General features: G+C 52.3%; 1 protein-coding gene and 1 long non-coding RNA gene across 4 annotated transcripts in view; one reads left to right on the top strand and one right to left on the bottom strand.

Annotated features, from left to right (window-relative positions):
* Positions 1 to 17,682, bottom strand: part of LOC140201389 (uncharacterized) — a 123,551-nt gene extending 105,869 nt beyond the window's left edge. For all 3 annotated transcript variants that reach the window (XR_011886849.1, XR_011886850.1, XR_011886848.1), the window contains exons 1-2: positions 17,427 to 17,682; positions 15,520 to 15,563 (exon numbers count right to left, since the gene is read on the bottom strand). This is a non-coding gene — a long non-coding RNA (uncharacterized lncRNA). The remainder of the gene's footprint in view (positions 1 to 15,519; positions 15,564 to 17,426) is intronic.
* A 755-nt stretch (positions 17,683 to 18,437) lies between these two features.
* The window catches only part of LOC140201387 (SERTA domain-containing protein 2-like), a 93,350-nt gene continuing 91,514 nt past the window's right edge, over positions 18,438 to 20,273 (top strand). Inside the window, exon 1 of the mRNA XM_072265423.1 lies at positions 18,438 to 18,727. The gene's annotated coding sequence lies outside the window, so the exon portion shown is untranslated. The remainder of the gene's footprint in view (positions 18,728 to 20,273) is intronic.

Here is a 20,273-nt window from a genome sequence, read left to right as displayed (position 1 = left end):
CACGGTCCCCTCGCGTTCCATTGAACTGCACGGTCCCCTCACATTCCGTTACACTGCACGGTCCCCTCACGTTCCGTTGTACTGCAAGGTCCCCCCACGTTCCATTATACTGCACGGTCCCCTTCACATTCCGTTGTAATGCACGGCCCCATCACGTTCCGTTGTAGTACACGGTCCCCTCACGTTCCATTATACTGCACGGTCCCTTCACGTTCCGTTGTAGTGCATGGTCCCCTCACGTTACGTTACACTGCACGGTCCCCTCACGTTACGTTACACTGCACAGTCCCCTAACGTTCCGTTGTAATGCACGGTCCCCTCACGTTCCGTTACACTGCACGGTCCCCTCACGTTCCATTGTAATCCTCGATCCCCTCATGTTCCGTTGTACTGCACAGTCCCCTCACGTTCCATTACACTGCACGGTCCCCTCACGTTCCGTTGTAATCCTCAGTCCCCTCATGTTCCATTGTACTGCACGATCCCCTCACGTTCCGTTCTACTGCACAGTCCCCTCACGTTCCGTTACACTGCACGGTCCCCTCACATTCTGTTACTCCGCACGATCCCCTCACATTCCGTTGTACTGCACAGTCCCCTCACGTTCTGTTGTACTGCACGGTCCCCTCATGTTCTGTTACACCGCACGATCCCCTCACTTTCCGTTGTACTGCACAGTCCCCTCACGTTCCGTTACACTGCACGGTCCCCTCACGTTCCGTTGTAATGCACTGTCCCCTCACATTCCATTATACTGCACAGTCCCCTTCACGTTCCATTGTACTGCACGGTCCCTCACGTTCTGTTACACTGTACGGTCCCCTCCCGTTCCGTTACACTGCACGATCCCCTCACATTTTGTTATACTGTACGGTCCCCTCACGTTCCGTTGTAATTCACGGTCCCCTCACGTTCCGTTGTACTGCACGGTCCCCTCACGTTCCGTGGTACTGCACGATCCCCTCACGTTACGTTACACCACATGGTCCCCTCACGTTCTGTTACACCGCATGGTCCCCTCGCGTTCCATTACACTGCACAGTCCCCTCACGTTCCATTATACTGCACAGTCCCCTCACATTCCGTTACACTGCACGGTCCGCTCACGTTACGTTATACTGCACGGTCCCCTCACGTTCCGTTACACTGCACAGACCGCTCACGTTACGTTACACTGCACGGTCCGCTCACGTTCCGTTACACTGCACAGTCCCCTCACGTTCCGTTGTAATTCACGGTACCCTCATGTTCCGTTGTACTGCACGGTCCCCTCACGTTCCGTGGTACTGCACGATCCGCTCACGTTACGTTACACCGCACAGTCCCCTCACGTTCCGTTACACCGCACGGTCCCCTCGCGTTCCATTACACTGCACGGTCCCCTTGCGTTCCATGGTACTGCATGATCCCCTCACGTTACGTTACACTGCATGGTCCCCACATTCCGTTACACAGCACGGTCCCCTTACGTTCCGTGGTACTGCACGATCCCCTCACGTTACGGTACACTGCACGGTCTCCTCACGTTACGTTACACTGCATGGTCCCCTCACGTTCCGTTGTACTGCACGGTCCCCTCACGTTCCGTGGTACTGCACGATCCGCTCACGTTACGTTACACCGCACAGTCCCCTCACGTTCCGTTACACCGCACGGTCCCCTCGCGTTCCATTACACTGCACGGTCCCCTTGCGTTCCATGGTACTGCATGATCCCCTCACGTTACGTTACACTGCATGGTCCCCACATTCCGTTACACAGCACGGTCCCCTTACGTTCCGTGGTACTGCACGATCCCCTCACGTTACGGTACACTGCACGGTCTCCTCACGTTACGTTACACTGCATGGTCCCCTCACGTTCCATTACACTGCACGGTCCCCTCGCATTCCGTTGTACTGCATGGTCCCCTCACATTACGTTGTACAGCACGGTCCCTTCATATTCCATTATACTGCACGATCCCCACACGTTCGGATGTACTGCACGGTCCCCTCACGTTCCGTTACCCCGCACGGTCCCCTCACATTCCGTTACACCGCACGGTCCCCTCACGTTCCATTATACTGCACGATCCCCTCACGTTCCGTTACACTGCACAATCCCCTCACGTTCCATTGTAATACACAGTCCCCTCACGTTCCATTACACTGCACGGTCACCTTCACATCCCATTACACTGCACGGTCCCCTCACGTTCCGTTGTACTGCATGGTCCCCTCACGTTCCGTTACACCGCACGGTCCCCTCACGTTCCATGATACGGCACGGTCCCCTCATGTTCCATTATACTGCATGATCCTCTCACGTTCCGTTGCACTGCACCGTCCCCTCACGATCCGTTACACTGCACGGACCCCTCACGTTCCGTTGTAATCCTCGGTCCCCTCACGTTCCGTTGTACTGCACGGTCCCCTCACGTTCCGTTGTACTGCATGGTCCCCTCACGTTGCACTGTATTGCACGATCCCCTCACGATTCGTTACACTGCACAGTCCCCTCACGTTCTGTTACACCGCACGATCCCCTCACATTCTGTTGTACTGCACGGTCCCCTCATGTTCCGTTACACCGCACGGTCCCCTCACGTTCTGTTACACTGCACGGTCCCCTCACGTTCCATTGTACTGCACGGTCCCATCACGTTCCATTGTATTGCACGATCCTCTCACGTTCCGTTACACTGCATTGTCCCCTCACGTTCGTTGTAATCCTCGGTCCCCTCACGTTCCGTTGTACTGCACGGACCCCTCATGTTCCGTTGTACTGCACGGTCCCTTCACGATCCGTTACACTGCACGGTCCCCTCATGTTCTGTTACACCGCACGATCCCCTCACGTTCCGTTACACTGCACGGTCCCCTCACGTTCCATTGTATTGCACGATCCCCTCACGTTCCATTACACTGCACGGTCCCCTCACATTCCGTTGTAATCCTCAGTCCCCTCATGTTCCATTGTACTGCACGATCCCCTCACGTTCCGTTCTACTGCACAGTCCCCTCACGTTCCGTTACACTGCACGGTCCCCTCACGTTATGTTACTCCGCACGATCCCCTCACATTCCGTTGTACTGCACGGTCCCCTCACGTTCTGTTGTACTGCACGGTCCCCTCATGTTCTGTTACACCGCACGATCCCCTCACTTTCCGTTGTACTGCACAGGCCCCTCACGTTCCGTTACACTGCACGGTCCCCTCACGTTCCGTTGTAATGCACTGTCCCCTCACATTCCATTATACTGCACAGTCCCCTTCACGTTCCATTGTACTGCACGGTCCCTCACGTTCTGTTACACTGTATGGTCCCCTCCCGTTCCATTACACTGCACGATCCCCTCACATTTTGTTATACTGTACGGTACCCTCACGTTCCATTGTAATTCACGGTCCCCTCACGTTCCGTTGTACTGCACGGTCCCCTCACGTTCCGTGGTACTGCACGATCCCCTCACGTTACGTTACACCACATGGTCCCCTCACGTTCTGTTACACCGCACGGTCCCCTCGTGTTCCATTACACTGCACGGTCCCCTCACGTTCCACTATACTGCACGGTCCCCTCACATTCCGTTACACTGCACGGTCCGCTCACGTTCCATTGTATTGCACGATCCCCTCACGTTCCATTACACTGCACGGTCCCCTCACGTTCCATTGTAATCCTCGATCCCCTCATGTTCCGTTGTACTGCACAGTCCCCTCACGTTCCATTACACTGCACGGTCCCCTCACGTTCCGTTGTAATCCTCAGTCCCCTCATGTTCCATTGTACTGCATGATCCCCTCACGTTCCGTTCTACTGCACAGTCCCCTCACGTTCCGTTACACTGCACGGTCCCCTCACGTTCTGTTACACCGCACGGTCCCCTCGTGTTCCATTACACTGCACGGTCCCCTCACGTTCCATTATACTGCACGGTCCCCTCACATTCCGTTACACTGCACAGTCCCCTCACGTTCCGTTACACTGCACGGTCCCCTCACGTTATGTTACTCCGCACGATCCCCTCACATTCCGTTGTACTGCACGGTCCCCTCACGTTCTGTTGTACTGCACGGTCCCCTCATGTTCTGTTACACCGCACGATCCCCTCACTTTCCGTTGTACTGCACAGGCCCCTCACGTTCCGTTACACTGCACGGTCCCCTCACGTTCCGTTGTAATGCACTGTCCCCTCACATTCCATTATACTGCACAGTCCCCTTCACGTTCCATTGTACTGCACGGTCCCTCACGTTCTGTTACACTGTACGGTCCCCTCCCGTTCCGTTACACTGCACGATCCCCTCACATTTTGTTATACTGTACGGTACCCTCACGTTCCATTGTAATTCACGGTCCCCTCACGTTCCGTTGTACTGCACGGTCCCCTCACGTTCCGTGGTACTGCACGATCCCCTCACGTTACGTTACACCACATGGTCCCCTCACGTTCTGTTACACCGCACGGTCCCCTCGTGTTCCATTACACTGCACGGTCCCCTCACGTTCCATTATACTGCACGGTCCCCTCACATTCCGTTACACTGCACGGTCCGCTCACGTTCCATTGTATTGCACGATCCCCTCACGTTCCATTACACTGCACGGTCCCCTCACGTTCCATTGTAATCCTCGATCCCCTCATGTTCCGTTGTACTGCACAGTCCCCTCACGTTCCATTACACTGCACGGTCCCCTCACGTTCCGTTGTAATCCTCAGTCCCCTCATGTTCCATTGCACTGCACGATCCCCTCACGTTCCGTTCTACTGCACAGTCCCCTCACGTTCCGTTACACTGCACGGTCCCCTCACGTTCTGTTACTCCGTACGATCCCCTCACATTCCGTTGTACTGCACAGTCCCCTCACGTTCCGTTACACTGCACGGTCCCCTCACGTTCCGTTGTAATGCACTGTCCCCTCACATTCCATTATACTGCACAGTCCCCTTCACGTTCCATTGTACTGCACGGTCCCTCACGTTCTGTTGTACTGCACGGTCCCCTCACGTTCTGTGGTACTGCATGATCCCCTCACGTTCCGTTACACTGCACGGTCCCCTCACGTTCCGTTGTACTGCACGGTCCCTTCACATTACGTTGTACTGCACGGTCCCCTCAAGTTCCGTTGTAAATCACGGTACCCTCACGTTCCGTTGTACTGCACGGTCCCCTCACGTTCCGTGGTACTGCACGATCCGCTCACGTTACGTTACACCGCACAGTCCCCTCACGTTCCGTTACACCGCACGGTCCCCTCGCGTTCCATTACACTGCACGGTCCCCTTGCGTTCCATGGTACTGCATGATCCCCTCACGTTACGTTACACTGCATGGTCCCCACATTCCGTTACACAGCACGGTCCCCTTACGTTCCGTGGTACTGCACGATCCCCTCACGTTACGGTACACTGCACGGTCTCCTCACGTTACGTTACACTGCATGGTCCCCTCACGTTCCATTACACTGCACGGTCCCCTCGCATTCCGTTGTACTGCATGGTCCCCTCACATTACGTTGTACAGCACGGTCCCTTCATATTCCATTGTACTGCACGATCCCCACACGTTCGGTTGTACTGCACGGTCCCCTCACGTTCCGTTACCCCGCACGGTCCCCTCACATTCCGTTACACCGCACGGTCCCCTCACGTTCCATTATACTGCATGATCCCCTCACGTTCCGTTACACTGCACGATCCCCTCACGTTCCATTGTAATACACGGTCCCCTCACGTTCCATTACACTGCACGGTCACCTTCACATTCCGTTACACTGCACGGTCCCCTCACGTTCCGTTGTACTGCATGGTCCCCTCACGTTCCGTTACACCGCACGGTCCCCTCACGTTCCATGATACGGCATGGTCCCCTCATGTTCCATTATACTGCACGATCCTCTCACGTTCCGTTGCACTGCACCGTCCCCTCACGATCCGTTACACTGCACGGACCCCTCACGTTCCGTTGTAATCCTCGGTCCCCTCACGTTCCATTGTACTGCACGGTCCCCTCACGTTCCGTTGTACTGCACAATCCCCTCACGTTCCGTTGTACTGCATGGTCCCCTCACGTTGCACTGTATTGCACGATCCCCTCACGATTCGTTACACTGCACAGTCCCCTCACGTTCTGTTACACCGCACGATCCCCTCACATTCTGTTGTACTGCACGGTCCCCTCATGTTCCGTTACACCGCACGGTCCCCTCACGTTCCGTTACACTGCACGGTCCCCTCACGTTCCATTGTACTGCACGGTCCCATCACGTTCCATTGTATTGCACGATCCTCTCACGTTCCGTTACACTGCATTGTCCCCTCACGTTCGTTATAATCCTCGGTCCCCTCACGTTCCGTTGTACTGCACGGACCCCTCACGTTCCGTTGTACTGCACGGTCCCCTCACGATCCGTTACACTGCACGGTCCCCTGATGTTCTGTTACACCGCATGATCCCCTCACGTTCCGTTACACTGCACGGTCCCCTCACGTTCCATTGTACTGCACGGTCCCATCACGTTCCGTTGTACTGCACGGTCCCCTCACGATCCGTTACACTGCACGGTCCCCTCAAGTTCTGTTACACCGCACGATCCCCTCACGTTCCGTTACACTGCATGGTCCCCTCACGTTCCATTGTATTGCACGATCCCCTCACGTTCCATTACACTGCACGGTCCCCTCACGTTCCATTGTAATCCTCGATCCCCTCATGTTCCGTTGTACTGCACAGTCCCCTCACGTTCCATTACACTGCATGGTCCCCTCACGTTCCGTTGTAATCCTCAGTCCCCTCATGTTCCATTGTACTGCACGATCCCCTCACGTTACGTTACACCGCATGGTCCCCTCACGTTCTGTTACACCGCACGGTCCCCTCGCATTCCGTTACACCGCACGGTCCCCTCGCGTTCCGTTACACTGCACGGTCCGCTCACGTTCCGTTGTAATTCACGGTACCCTCATGTTCCATTGGACTGCACGGTCCCCTCACGTACTGTGGTACTGCACGATCCCCTCAGGTTACGTTACACCGCACGGTCCCCTCGCATTCCATTACACTGAACGGTCCCCTCGCGTTCCATGGTACTGCACGATTCCCTCACGTTATGTTACACTGCATGGTCCCCTCACGTTCCGTTACACCGCATGGTCCCCTCACATTCTGTGGTACTGCATGAACCCCTCACGTTACATTACACTGCACGGTCTCCTCACCTTACGTTACACTGCAAGGTCCCCTCACGTTCCATTACACTGCACGGTCCCCTCGCATTCCGTTGTACTGCATGGTCCCCTCATGTTCCGTTACCCCGCACGGTCCCCTCACATTCCGTTACACCGCACGGTCCCCTCACGTTCCATTATACTGCACGATCCCCTCACGTTCCGTTACACTGCACGATCCCCTCACGTTCCATTGTAATACACAGTCCCCTCACGTTCCGTTACACTGCACGGTCCCCTCACGTTCCGTTGTACTGCATGGTCCCCTCACGTTCCGTTACACCGCACGGTCCCCTCACGTTCCATGATACGGCACGGTCCCCTCATGTTCCATTATACTGCACGATCCTCTCACGTTCCGTTGCACTGCACCGTCCCCTCACGATCCGTTACACTGCACGGACCCCTCACGTTCCGTTGTAATCCTCGGTCCCCTCACGTTCCGTTGTACTGCATGGTCCCCTCACGTTCCGTTGTACTGCACGATCCCCTCACGTTCCGTTGTACTGCATGGTCCCCTCACGTTGCACTGTATTGCACGATCCCCTCACGATTCGTTACACTGCACAGTCCCCTCACGTTCTGTTACACCGCACGATCCCCTCACATTCTGTTGTACTGCACGGTCCCCTCATGTTCTGTTACACCGCACGGTCCCCTCATGTTCTGTTACACCGCACGATCCCCTCACGTTCCGTTACACTGCACGGTCCCCTCACGTTCCATTGTATTGCACGATCCCCTCACGTTCCATTACACTGCACGGTCCCCTCACGTTCCGTTGTAATCCTCAGTCCCCTCATGTTCCATTGTACTGCACAATCCCCTCACGTTCCGTTGTACTGCACAGTCCCCTCACGTTCCGTTACACTGCACGGTCCCCTCACGTTCTGTTACTCCGCACGATCCCCTCACCTTCCGTTGTATTGCACGGTCCCCTCACGTTCTGTTGTACTGCACGGTCCCCTCACATTCTGTTACACTGCACAGTCCCCTCACGATCCGTTACACTGCACGGTCCCCTCACGTTCTGTTACACCGCACGATCCCCTCACATTCCGTTGTACTGCACGGTCTCCTCATGTTCCGTTGTAATGCATGGTCCCCTCACGTTCCATTGTACTGCACGGTCCCCTCACGTTCGGTTGTAATGCACGATCTCCTCACGTTCCGTTACACCACACGGTCCCCTCATGTTCCGTTACACCGCACGGTCCCCTCACGTTCCGTTACACCGCACGGTCCCCTCACGTTCCATTGTACTGCACGATCCCCTCACGTTCCATTGTAGTGCACGGTCCCCTCACGTTCCGTTAAACTGCACGGTCCCCTCACGTTCCATTGTACTGCACGGTCCCCTCACGTTCCATTACACCGCACGGTCCCCTCGCGTTCCGTTACACCGCACGGTCACCTTCACGTTCCGTTACACCGCACGGTCCCCTCACGTTCCGTTGTAGTGCACGGCCCCCTCACGTTCTGTTACACCGCACGGCCCCCTGACGTTCCGTTACACTGCACGGTCCCCTCACGTTCCGTTACACTGCACGGTCCGCTCACGTTCCATTGTATTGCACGATCCCCTCACGTTCCATTACACTGCACGGTCCCCTCACGTTCCATTGTAATCCTCGATCCCCTCATGTTCCGTTGTACTGCACAGTCCCCTCACGTTCCATTACACTGCACGGTCCCCTCACGTTCCGTTGTAATCCTCAGTCCCCTCATGTTCCATTGCACTGCACGATCCCCTCACGTTCCGTTCTACTGCACAGTCCCCTCACGTTCCGTTACACTGCACGGTCCCCTCACGTTCTGTTACTCCGTACGATCCCCTCACATTCCGTTGTACTGCACAGTCCCCTCACGTTCCGTTACACTGCACGGTCCCCTCACGTTCCGTTGTAATGCACTGTCCCCTCACATTCCATTATACTGCACAGTCCCCTTCACGTTCCATTGTACTGCACGGTCCCTCACGTTCTGTTGTACTGCACGGTCCCCTCACGTTCTGTGGTACTGCATGATCCCCTCACGTTCCGTTACACTGCACGGTCCCCTCACGTTCCGTTGTACTGCACGGTCCCTTCACATTACGTTGTACTGCACGGTCCCCTCAAGTTCCGTTGTAAATCACGGTACCCTCACGTTCCGTTGTACTGCACGGTCCCCTCACGTTCCGTGGTACTGCACGATCCGCTCACGTTACGTTACACCGCACAGTCCCCTCACGTTCCGTTACACCGCACGGTCCCCTCGCGTTCCATTACACTGCACGGTCCCCTTGCGTTCCATGGTACTGCATGATCCCCTCACGTTACGTTACACTGCATGGTCCCCACATTCCGTTACACAGCACGGTCCCCTTACGTTCCGTGGTACTGCACGATCCCCTCACGTTACGGTACACTGCACGGTCTCCTCACGTTACGTTACACTGCATGGTCCCCTCACGTTCCATTACACTGCACGGTCCCCTCGCATTCCGTTGTACTGCATGGTCCCCTCACATTACGTTGTACAGCACGGTCCCTTCATATTCCATTGTACTGCACGATCCCCACACGTTCGGTTGTACTGCACGGTCCCCTCACGTTCCGTTACCCCGCACGGTCCCCTCACATTCCGTTACACCGCACGGTCCCCTCACGTTCCATTATACTGCATGATCCCCTCACGTTCCGTTACACTGCACGATCCCCTCACGTTCCATTGTAATACACGGTCCCCTCACGTTCCATTACACTGCACGGTCACCTTCACATTCCGTTACACTGCACGGTCCCCTCACGTTCCGTTGTACTGCATGGTCCCCTCACGTTCCGTTACACCGCACGGTCCCCTCACGTTCCATGATACGGCATGGTCCCCTCATGTTCCATTATACTGCACGATCCTCTCACGTTCCGTTGCACTGCACCGTCCCCTCACGATCCGTTACACTGCACGGACCCCTCACGTTCCGTTGTAATCCTCGGTCCCCTCACGTTCCATTGTACTGCACGGTCCCCTCACGTTCCGTTGTACTGCACAATCCCCTCACGTTCCGTTGTACTGCATGGTCCCCTCACGTTGCACTGTATTGCACGATCCCCTCACGATTCGTTACACTGCACAGTCCCCTCACGTTCTGTTACACCGCACGATCCCCTCACATTCTGTTGTACTGCACGGTCCCCTCATGTTCCGTTACACCGCACGGTCCCCTCACGTTCCGTTACACTGCACGGTCCCCTCACGTTCCATTGTACTGCACGGTCCCATCACGTTCCATTGTATTGCACGATCCTCTCACGTTCCGTTACACTGCATTGTCCCCTCACGTTCGTTATAATCCTCGGTCCCCTCACGTTCCGTTGTACTGCACGGACCCCTCACGTTCCGTTGTACTGCACGGTCCCCTCACGATCCGTTACACTGCACGGTCCCCTGATGTTCTGTTACACCGCATGATCCCCTCACGTTCCGTTACACTGCACGGTCCCCTCACGTTCCATTGTACTGCACGGTCCCATCACGTTCCGTTGTACTGCACGGTCCCCTCACGATCCGTTACACTGCACGGTCCCCTCAAGTTCTGTTACACCGCACGATCCCCTCACGTTCCGTTACACTGCATGGTCCCCTCACGTTCCATTGTATTGCACGATCCCCTCACGTTCCATTACACTGCACGGTCCCCTCACGTTCCATTGTAATCCTCGATCCCCTCATGTTCCGTTGTACTGCACAGTCCCCTCACGTTCCATTACACTGCATGGTCCCCTCACGTTCCGTTGTAATCCTCAGTCCCCTCATGTTCCATTGTACTGCACGATCCCCTCACGTTACGTTACACCGCATGGTCCCCTCACGTTCTGTTACACCGCACGGTCCCCTCGCATTCCGTTACACCGCACGGTCCCCTCGCGTTCCGTTACACTGCACGGTCCGCTCACGTTCCGTTGTAATTCACGGTACCCTCATGTTCCATTGGACTGCACGGTCCCCTCACGTACTGTGGTACTGCACGATCCCCTCAGGTTACGTTACACCGCACGGTCCCCTCGCATTCCATTACACTGAACGGTCCCCTCGCGTTCCATGGTACTGCACGATTCCCTCACGTTATGTTACACTGCATGGTCCCCTCACGTTCCGTTACACCGCATGGTCCCCTCACATTCTGTGGTACTGCATGAACCCCTCACGTTACATTACACTGCACGGTCTCCTCACCTTACGTTACACTGCAAGGTCCCCTCACGTTCCATTACACTGCACGGTCCCCTCGCATTCCGTTGTACTGCATGGTCCCCTCATGTTCCGTTACCCCGCACGGTCCCCTCACATTCCGTTACACCGCACGGTCCCCTCACGTTCCATTATACTGCACGATCCCCTCACGTTCCGTTACACTGCACGATCCCCTCACGTTCCATTGTAATACACAGTCCCCTCACGTTCCGTTACACTGCACGGTCCCCTCACGTTCCGTTGTACTGCATGGTCCCCTCACGTTCCGTTACACCGCACGGTCCCCTCACGTTCCATGATACGGCACGGTCCCCTCATGTTCCATTATACTGCACGATCCTCTCACGTTCCGTTGCACTGCACCGTCCCCTCACGATCCGTTACACTGCACGGACCCCTCACGTTCCGTTGTAATCCTCGGTCCCCTCACGTTCCGTTGTACTGCATGGTCCCCTCACGTTCCGTTGTACTGCACGATCCCCTCACGTTCCGTTGTACTGCATGGTCCCCTCACGTTGCACTGTATTGCACGATCCCCTCACGATTCGTTACACTGCACAGTCCCCTCACGTTCTGTTACACCGCACGATCCCCTCACATTCTGTTGTACTGCACGGTCCCCTCATGTTCTGTTACACCGCACGGTCCCCTCATGTTCTGTTACACCGCACGATCCCCTCACGTTCCGTTACACTGCACGGTCCCCTCACGTTCCATTGTATTGCACGATCCCCTCACGTTCCATTACACTGCACGGTCCCCTCACGTTCCGTTGTAATCCTCAGTCCCCTCATGTTCCATTGTACTGCACAATCCCCTCACGTTCCGTTGTACTGCACAGTCCCCTCACGTTCCGTTACACTGCACGGTCCCCTCACGTTCTGTTACTCCGCACGATCCCCTCACCTTCCGTTGTATTGCACGGTCCCCTCACGTTCTGTTGTACTGCACGGTCCCCTCACATTCTGTTACACTGCACAGTCCCCTCACGATCCGTTACACTGCACGGTCCCCTCACGTTCTGTTACACCGCACGATCCCCTCACATTCCGTTGTACTGCACGGTCTCCTCATGTTCCGTTGTAATGCATGGTCCCCTCACGTTCCATTGTACTGCACGGTCCCCTCACGTTCGGTTGTAATGCACGATCTCCTCACGTTCCGTTACACCACACGGTCCCCTCATGTTCCGTTACACCGCACGGTCCCCTCACGTTCCGTTACACCGCACGGTCCCCTCACGTTCCATTGTACTGCACGATCCCCTCACGTTCCATTGTAGTGCACGGTCCCCTCACGTTCCGTTAAACTGCACGGTCCCCTCACGTTCCATTGTACTGCACGGTCCCCTCACGTTCCATTACACCGCACGGTCCCCTCGCGTTCCGTTACACCGCACGGTCACCTTCACGTTCCGTTACACCGCACGGTCCCCTCACGTTCCGTTGTAGTGCACGGCCCCCTCACGTTCTGTTACACCGCACGGCCCCCTGACGTTCCGTTACACTGCACGGTCCCCTCACGTTCCGTTACACTGCATGGTCCCTTCACGTTCCGTTGTACTGCACGGTCCCCTCACCTTTCGTTGTAATTCACGGTCCCCTCATGTTCCGTTACACTGCACGGTCCCCTCACGTTCCGTTGTAATTCACAGTCCCCTCACGTTCCGTTACACTGCACGGTCCCCTCATGTTCCGTTACATTGCACGGTCCCCTCACGTTCCATTGTAATCCACGGTCCCCTCACGTTCTATTGTACTGCACGGCCCCCTCACGTTCGGTTGTAATGCACGATCTCCTCACGTTCCGTTACACCACACGGTCCCCTCACGTTCCGTTACACCGCACGGTCCCCTCACGTTCCGTTACACTGCACGGTCCCCTCACGTTCCATTGTACTGCACGGTCCCCTCACGTTCCGTTACACCGCACGGTCCCCTCGCGTTCCGTTACACCGCACGGTCACCTTCACGTTCCGTTACACCGCACGATCCCCTCACGTTCCGTTGTAGTGCACGGCCCCCTCACGTTCCGTTACACCGCACGGCCCCCTCACGTTCCGTTACACTGCACAGTCCCCTCACGTTCCGTTACACTGCACGGTCCCCTCACGTTCCGTTACATTGCACGGTCCCTTCACGTTCCATTGTACTGCACGATCCCCTCACGTTCCGTTGTAATTCGCGGTCCCCTCACGTTCTGTTACACTGCACGGTCCCCTCACGTTCCATTGTAATCCACGGTCCCCTCACGTTCCATTGTACTGCACGGCCCCCTCGCGTTCCGCTACACTGCACGGCCCCCTCGCGTTCCATTATACTGCACGGTCCCCTCACATTCCGTTGTAATGCACGGTCCCCTCGTGTTCCATTACACTGCACGGTCCCCTCACGTTCCGTTGTACTGCACGGTCCCCTCACGTTCCGTTACACCGCACGATCCCCTCACGTTCCATTACACCGCACGATCCCCTCACGTTCCGTTACACCGCACGGTCCCCTCACGTTCCATTACACTGCACGGTCCCCTTCACATTCCGTTACACTGCTCGGTCCCCATATGTTCCGTTGTACTGCACCGTCTCCTCATGTTCCTTTACACTGCACGGTCCCTTCACGTTCCGTTGTAATACACCGTCCCTTCACGTTCCGTGATTTATATTTCGTCCCTGCACAGTTCCTTATCTTGACACAGCAAGGCTCCAGTCTCACTCCGGTGGTGGAACTTGACAAGGTTGCAGGCAAGACTTCAGGAGGAAGGGACAGAGAAGGAATTCAGACAGGGGGTTTGGACAGCAACAATCCAGCAGCCGAGCCCTGGTCTCCGAAGGTATTTATGTGTCTGCCCAAACGAGAATCATGTGCCTTAATTAGAGCACCCAATAGAACAATGCAAAACTGGAAAACCTGGAATACAGATCGATGGACCGGACCGTGAACCAGAATGCAGACTTTACGGACCGGACCATGACAAGATGGCCTTGCGGAGTTCCTCTAGGGTCGGTTCTGTATCCAATGACGGTAAGAGGCCCCTCTGGCCCAACGAGCCTTCACCAACCTATTATACCCATGTGACTAAATAACCTACTATCCAAAACATCTTTGGAATGTGAGAGGAACCCTGAGCATCTGGAGGGAACCCTTGTGGATGTGGGGAGAATGTACAATCTCCTTATAGACAGTGGCAGGAAGTGAACCCTGGTCACTGGCACTATAAAGCATTAGGCTAACCACAATGCTACCACACCACCCCCTCAGCATTGGCTTAATGGGAGAAGGCAGTGAGACAGAATACAGTCGAGTCTCCGTCTGGAAGTGTGCTGCAGCGATTGGTGCTGGGTCACCAACAACAATCTGGATGATAATGTGGTAAATTGGATCAGCAAATTTGAGGATGACACCAGGATTGGGGGAATAGTGGACAGTGAGGAAGGCTATCAAACCTTGCAGTGGGATTATGGACCAGCTGGGAAAATGGACTGAAAAATGGAAGATATAATTTAATGTAGACAGATGTGAGGTGTTGCACTTTGGGAGGACAAACCTGGGTAGGACTTACGCAGTAATATAGGGCACTGAGGTGCGTGGTAGGACAAACGGATCTGGGAATAAAGGTCCATAATTCATTGAAAGTGGCAGCACAGGTAGATATGGTCAAAATGAGAGCTTTTGGCACAAAGCCCTTCACAGATCAGGACACTGAATAAAGGATTTGGGAGGGATGTCATGTTGAAGATGTACAAGACATTGGTGATGCTGAATTTGGAGTATTGGGAGCAGTTCTAGTCACCTACCTACAGGAAAGATATCAATAAGCTTGCAAGAGTGCAGAGAAAATTTACAAGGATGTTGCCCAGACGAGGTCCTGAATTATAGGGAAAGATTAAATGGGTTAGGTCTTTTGTCCCTGGAGTGTAGGAGAATGAGGGGAGCTCTCACAGAGGGATACTACATTATGAGGGGTACTGTATAGATAGGGTAAATGCATTCAGGCTTTTTGCCCTGAGGCTGGTGAGACTAGAACTACAAATTACCAGTTTAGGGTGAAAGGTGAAATATTTAAGGGGTACCTGAGGGGTTCTTCACTCAGAGGGTGGTACGAGTATGGAAAAAGCTGAAAAATAAAATCAAAATCATTTTTAATATCTATTTTTCCCACTTGCCCCCCCATACCGAAACAACATGTAAGAAGTCACCCAATCACATTATTTAAATAATTCTTTATTGTCAGCACAAAGCATCAGCAATGTATTATCTAATGGAGACATAACAGAGACTGTGTTTGTATCACTGCATTTGCAAGTAGTACATTTCATTTCTTGAATACTGTTGACAACCTCTTTTTATGGCAAAGGACAGTGTGCTTCTGATGTAACGTATCGTAATTTTTATGTCTTGCCTGTACTATTGCAGCAAAACAAAAAAAAATCACATTTGTCAGTAATAATAAACCTGATTTTGATTCTGAAGTAATTGGAATTCACACTCTGAGAAGATTTGTTGCAGAACTAGAAAAATTGCCATTGTCAACCTTCAGTGCTGACATCAGGATGCAATTGGTGTCATGTCATTAATCCTTGCTAGTCAGTATCAAACTGCCACTCTGGTGACTTCTCTTAAAATCAAAGAGTTCACATATAACTTGATAAAGAGAAAGAATGAGAGAAAAAGAGATGTGTACTTTGGAACTTTAGTTCAAATCCCTACATGCAACGGATATTTAAACTCCTTTTGTTATTAGACACAAAGTGCAGTTTTATTTTCTGCTGTAACATGAACATATTCTGCTATTTACATTAGATACATAATTCACACTTAGTTGTGCTTCAGCCTCTCTTAATGTGTGCACATGTTTACAAGCAGTTCCAGCAGCACGATACCTCTACAATTCCTATGACTCAAATGTCCAGCCTGGGATTTTTTACTTTCCCGCTGCCTGCGACGGCATTACGGTTTGCTTCTTTTTGTTAAACACAATCCTGAGATTTCACAATTTGACAAAGCTGATTTTGTCCTCAGTTGAAATTGCTTTTGAAGTTACTGTCACCTAGGAAAATGTAGTAGATATTGTTCACAGCAAAGTTTTATAAACACAATGAATAAAGATGACCTTATTTCTATTGTAGCTGTTGGCTGGGTCAGGTCATCCAAATAGCTGTGTTTTGCTGACTAGTACTATTAGGCCACAGTGGTTATGCAGATTTGCATAAAGTGTCAAATACAACATCTTCACTAATATTTCATTACTGTGTTGAGTATTAACTATGATTAATTACTCAGTAACACAAAAGAAACACAAGGCATGGCAGTTCACAGAATATTGCAAATTTAGCACCATTTGCTACAAAATGTAACTGAAGTTTATTCAGGATACATTGCTTACTGGAAACATCCTTTAATACTTCATGTTAAGGTATCCTACAAGGGACATTATACTGTAGTTCAGTGAGCATGCACCAGTTGGGCGAAAGGACCTGTTTTCTCTGTAACTCTGTTGCATTCAATATCTAATTTTTTTTCACATATTTGCTAGTAAAATTACATTATGACTCATGACCAGTCTATGCCACTGTTTTTATGCTCCACATTCAACTTGATCCAACCCCATCATCCCATTTGTTTATGACGTTTTCATAGTTTCCACTTCAATGCAACTAAACATTCAACTCAACCACTGCTGGTGTGAGAAGGTTCCACATTCTCACCACTCCCTGAGCAAAAGTTTCTCCTGAATTACGGAATGATTCTCTAATCCTGGTGGGAACATCTTCTCTTGCCTTATCTCCAAGTTTGCGATTAAGGCTTTTATGACAAATACTGTGATATTTAATACGCCTTTCTCCCTCTGACTCGATCTCCCACCTCTGGCCTTCGGTATATCATCCACATTAGCGGATAAGCCTTCAACTCGGTAGGTCCTGAAATCCAATATTTTCCCACCCTCAGCCTCTTACGTTTTTTTTCGCTATAAACCTACCTTTGACCAAGATTTGGTTACTTTGCCCTACTGTCCCCGTACGAATCTCCCATGGCAAGGTTTGACTGGCAATATGGCCCAGGCGAAGTGTCTGGGAACACTTCACAGCGCGGAAAGCCTATCATAAGCACAGGTTGTCGGTTCTGCGTGTAATAGTGGAGAGTTTCAAACCATGGCTATGCTATCTGCAGTGTTGACACGCTGCTGTGTGCGTTGACCGGGCTCCAAGCTCCAGTCATCGCCTGCACTTGCCGGAAGCAAGAGCGATCAAGAGGGTTTGATTTACTGGGGCCGAGCGGAAATCCCGCCTCTGTGCTCTCCAATCTGGAACGTGACGCACTCCACTGGCATTTTGCTGCTTCATTTTCTATTTATACATGCAAATATCGGCCGAGTCTAACGAGCTGTAAGGAAACCTACTCTTGGTATAATGTTTCAAGCAAATGTAAATGCACTTTCCCCGCAGCTATGACAGGCTTGCACGTAGTCTTTGCCTGAGGTATCCTGAATATTATATGAAGGCATATTTTCACTTACAACCATTTCAATATTTACAAGTTATTCAGAATAACCTCTTTGAACCGTGTCAATGGGGTTTTGCACCGCAAGTGACTCTAGTTTTGTTTGTGTTTCTGGAAGGCGCGTGCAAATAGTAATTTAAGAACATTGTCCCGAACTATAAGCATGCCGGCAGTCTGAGTGGATCTCACTGTGACAACCCTGTGGTTGCATAATAGGATGAAGTAACGATCCCGGGATCCTGTAACAAACAACTCGATGTATTCCCCCTGCCTCCCAGCCTTGTAGCAATTTCCCCCAGCGCTCTGTGACGCCGCTCTGGGTGGGCGGGGCTGCAAGGGGAGCTATTTACATAGCCGGCCTGTCAGTGGCTCGCAGTGCCGTCCGTCACGGGAACGCTGGTTGCCGATGGACTGAACGGGGGCGGGAGGCGGGCCGATGAGGCCGGGGAGAGCCTATGAACGATTGCGCAGCCCATCAATCAGCGAGGTGTCTGCGGCGGCCGCTGCGCGGAGTGTCTCGCTCCTGTCTCGACTTGTTTCATTGTAACAATATGAAGAAGTTCGACTGAAGAGGGATCCAGATAGTTTGGAGGAATGGGATAGCACGGCACACTTTAGTTCCACTGTTTTGTAGCGGTTTATAAAAGCGATTGCGAGATTTTGTTTAAAGTATTTTTGGTTTTTATACCTCTTTTTAAATAAACACAGTCACCCCCCTCCCCTTTCCCTGCTGGGTTCCTTTGGTTCCTTCTCGGAGTGGACGGAGAGTTGTCACTGAGGGTAAGTGTGACCATCATGGTATCGGGAGACTCTGGGGTTATGGATCCTAGTCCAGTTTGGGGAGAGTAGATAAGGATAGCTGCTGCTGGCTCGTGAGTGCGACTCTAGACAGCTATAAATATAACCCCCCCCCCCCCCACACACACACACACACACGTCTATGTATTTCAAGGAGCAGCAATTGTTAATCCGACGCTCGGTTTCATTTGGTGTCGATAGAAGCGAACTTTGGAAGTGTGTACCGGGGTATTTAGTAAAATGCAGCGGAACCCTGGCGCCGGTCCCGTGGCGAGAGGAGCGGAGTAGCTATTGCGGGTTAAAGCGCGTCTGGCATTGGCGGAGGATCTGGGCTGCTCGAAATCCACATCCACTGCACTTGTCAGCACAGCAGCCCCGAGAAAGCTAACTATTCCCCGTAATCCCCGAATACGGCAGTTAACTGCAGTTGTCTTCAGTGATTTGATTTTCTTTTTGTACGGTCAGAGACTACATGATGTTTAGCGATTAGAAAACTGTTGGCTTAGTTACATTTTTGACCAAAAAACTGCAACTTTCTACGATTGTGTAAACGCCAGTTAGCTGTACATTTTTATACATTTGCGTAAATGTGGCCTTGCGAGTTATTGTGCAAAGTTCAACGAGATTTCCATAGAAAGATCAGGCAGCTTCTACAATGCTGAACCGTTGGATACTTGATGTTTTTGAACAGCTGGCCAATAGTCAAAAAGATCACTGTTGTATACGGTGGTATCACTCATACTCTGTAGAGAGTGGACGGGAGATTGGGAGAATATCATCGTTACAAGTTGAAGCCTCAGTGATCTTACAGATGTGTAGAAGCTCGATGAACGTGCGGGGTTCGATGTTGATCACACTAATCATTTTTTTAAAATGATTCATTGTGTGAATAAGCTTCTTTGGATTTGAGTCATTACCTTGTGTGCTAACATGTCACACAAAATGCAGTATTTCACTTCGAACCTTTTTGGCTGAAAGTGCAATTTAATGAAATATAAAATCATTAATGCAGAGAAGTCACCAATCCATGATAAAGAAACAGGATTAGTGTGGTGAGATAAATGATATTTTCAGTAGTTTTCAAATAATAAGACCATAAGACATAAGGGCAGAATTAGGCCATTTGGCCCGTTGAGTCTGCTCGGCCATTCCACCGTGGCTGATTTATTACCCCTCTGAATGCTATTCTCTGGCTCGAAATGTAAGTGTTAACTTATGAGGAACATTTGATGCCTCTGGGCCTGTACTCACTGGTGTTTAGAAGAATGAGGAGGGATCTTAATTGAAATCTATCAAATATTGAAAGGCCTAGATACAGAAGATGCTTCCTCTAATGGGGCATCTCAGACCAGAGGGCACAGCTTCAGAATTGAAGGACATACATCTAGAACAGAGAGGAGGAGCTTCTCTAGCCAGAGGGTGGTGAATCTGTGGAATTTGTTACCAAAGGCTGTGCAGGCCAAGTCATTCAGGATAGTTCAGGTGCAGGTTGATAAGTTCTTGATTAATTAGGACCTCAAAGGTTACA

Source organism: Mobula birostris, chromosome 8 (genome assembly GCF_030028105.1).
Source record: "Mobula birostris isolate sMobBir1 chromosome 8, sMobBir1.hap1, whole genome shotgun sequence".
Lineage (NCBI taxonomy): Eukaryota > Metazoa > Chordata > Chondrichthyes > Myliobatiformes > Myliobatidae > Mobula > Mobula birostris.
The sequence above is the reverse complement of the archived record's forward strand: the minus strand, read 5'-3'. Positions and strand labels throughout refer to the sequence as shown.